The sequence below is a fragment of the Camellia sinensis genome, chromosome 12, assembly GCF_055761805.1.
Source record: "Camellia sinensis isolate YWXY chromosome 12, ASM5576180v1, whole genome shotgun sequence".
In the NCBI taxonomy this organism is placed as follows: domain Eukaryota; kingdom Viridiplantae; phylum Streptophyta; class Magnoliopsida; order Ericales; family Theaceae; genus Camellia; species Camellia sinensis.
In genome coordinates, this window is record NC_138972.1 from 119759989 (window position 1) to 119762561 (window position 2573).

The following is a 2573-nucleotide window of genomic DNA, read 5'->3' on the forward strand; positions in this document are numbered from 1 at the left end:
CGTGCTTCAAATGGCAAATCAACGGATTCCCATGTGACCATGCTGTTGTTGCCATTCAGAAGAGCCGCTACAATCTCAATGATTGTGTGGAACATTACTTTCATGTACAGACATATCGTGGAGCGTATTCGGGTGCCATATTCCCTATACCATCGGTGGAGAAGCCGCCTTTTGATCCCATGGACTTCACTATATACCCGCCAACTGTGAAAAGACCACCCGGAAGGCCGAAAAAGAATAGGATCCCATCAAGGGGTGAGAAACTTAAGCAAATAAGGTGCGGGAGATATGATAAGCTGGGGAGCCATAATTGGAAGTCATGCAAGGAGCCGATATAGGATGTACATTTTTCATTTTAACGTTGTGTTTTACATTGGATTCTTATATTCATTTCACAAATAAGATTGTGTTGTGTTGGCAAGCAAAATAATGGTTTGGCAAACTTAGTATTTCATTTGTGCCTTTTCATTTTCTTTTTCTGTATGAAACTAATTTTTTGTTAAAGTTGTAATGATAAATACATGATGTGGACATTCACACTTACGTAAACGAATCATATTATGTGAAAATTTGCACATGGGTTGGACGTTTTTACCTTATTGTTGTCAATGTTGACATGAATATAAGATGTGATGTGAACTTTCACATGCATGAAGATTGACATGGTGTGAACATGTACAACTGTTATGAATGTAAAGAAATGTGAATATTCACACCTGTTCATGTTACCTGTAACGATGTCATGCAAACAATGTGTACATTCCTGCACAAGGTATGTGTATTACATTGAAAACTGGTTCCACAAATCGCATCAAATATGCTCATCACAACACGGCATTATGAATATCATAAGTGAGTATGAACATTCACATCAGTGTTTACAATTGCTATGCGCGACAACAAATGTGAATATTCACACATGTGTATGTGATCCGTAATTATGTCACGTAGACCAAGTGTACACTCTTGCACAAAGTATGTGTACTAAACAACAGTCAGGTTCAAACATTCGCAGAAACTTTTCTCACAACAACACAGCAGTATGCATATCGTACGTGACTGTGAACATTCACATTAGTGGTACAACTGTGGACATTCACATATATAAAACATAACAACACCAAAAGTAGTTCAAAATTCGCAGCTGCCTTTTTCCTATTAACAGATGTTGTATCACTGTTTTACAATCAGTTGCTGTGTCAAAATATCAACGCATTCCATATTAACATTCAAATCGACTGTTGGTTAGTTCGTAGGTGGACACCTCCCACCTATAGGTTTTAAGGAAGCTCTGATTTCTTATGATTCAAAAAACTATGCACTAACAAATCTCGTAGTCCACACCATTCTGCACTACTGAGGCTGCCCACAATTTCTTCATGGTATACGTGCGCCCGCATGATGTAACATACTGCAGGTCCGCAGTCCACTCTGTAAATGTAAAATGGTTTTGATTAGCAGTTGACAGGAATATTTGCATAATGGTTATGGAGGATTTGAAAAAAATGTAGTGAGGCTTACGAGTCGTCGCCTTGCTGAGGACAGACATCAACACTTTTGGTTGGTTGTGCTGGATTTTGGCCTGCTAACTTAGTGTGTAGCGGTGATGACTCGCCAATAACGGTCACAACATGCTCAATGTAGTTCCTCTGTGTATGGAATTTCACATTAGGGACCAACAAACATATGTGTGTGTACAATCATTTAATGCACGAGAACAAGTCATGTTTGTGTTGAAAAATAGCCACTTACAATTTCCTGTGCTTGGTCGATATGCGGGTCATGTATGATTGTTCTTGGGCGCAACGAGTTGTAATGCTTCCACAAATTTTCTTTAGCATCATACACAACTATCGTCCAGTGGTACGCATGATGCAATGGGAATAGTAGGTATCTCTCTCCTTGGTAGTTTTTGACATGTGCGTCAATGTGTTTACTCCTTTTGCGAGGATGGTACTCTCGTATCACTTTCTGTACACATTTGACAAATAATTAATGGACTGTGAAGTTTCACAGTCACATTACAAGTAATGAAATGATAGATTTTACCAAACACATGCTCGTGAAGATCAATGAGGCTTCATCTGAAGTTGGGTTGACCACCTCTTGTTGTTCATGCAACAGTTTAACATATGCATCTATGAGCTGCACAAACATGGGGTCATATTATATAGATTTTGTGGATGTGAGTGTGTGTGTGTCTGTGTGTGCATATGCATGAAGAGTGAATTATATTTGTAATGGCATACATTGCTGTGTATTGATTCCTCCTTGATAAGGTTGACAATGTCATCAAAATACACATGTGTAGCCTTCGAATCTCCTTTCCACACCAGCAGCCTGTGCATTATTAACAAACCAATGTAAATATTCACATTGCATATATCTCAGCAAACCAAAAAAACTGAACACAGTGAGGAATATAGACTATTAAGGAATGTGAATGTTAACATTGGATTTTTGCACAGTCACTTACTCATCGCCTCCATTTTTTTGTAAAGCTTGGACCTTTTGTTTGTCATGTTTGGACATCTTGGCCCAGACTTTGAACTTGTTCGTAAAGGATAATTTTT

The 2573-nt window shown here is 38.4% G+C and overlaps 1 long non-coding RNA gene across 1 annotated transcript; it reads right to left on the minus strand.

The window, feature by feature from the left end:
• Positions 1–1383: 1383 nt before the first annotated feature.
• LOC114284752 (uncharacterized) lies at positions 1384–1780 on the minus strand. Its single transcript, XR_003637022.2, has 3 exons — positions 1753–1780; positions 1522–1649; positions 1384–1431 (listed from the first exon to the last, which is right to left on the minus strand). It is a non-coding gene; the product is annotated as an uncharacterized LOC114284752 (long non-coding RNA).
• Positions 1781–2573: the final 793 nt, after the last annotated feature.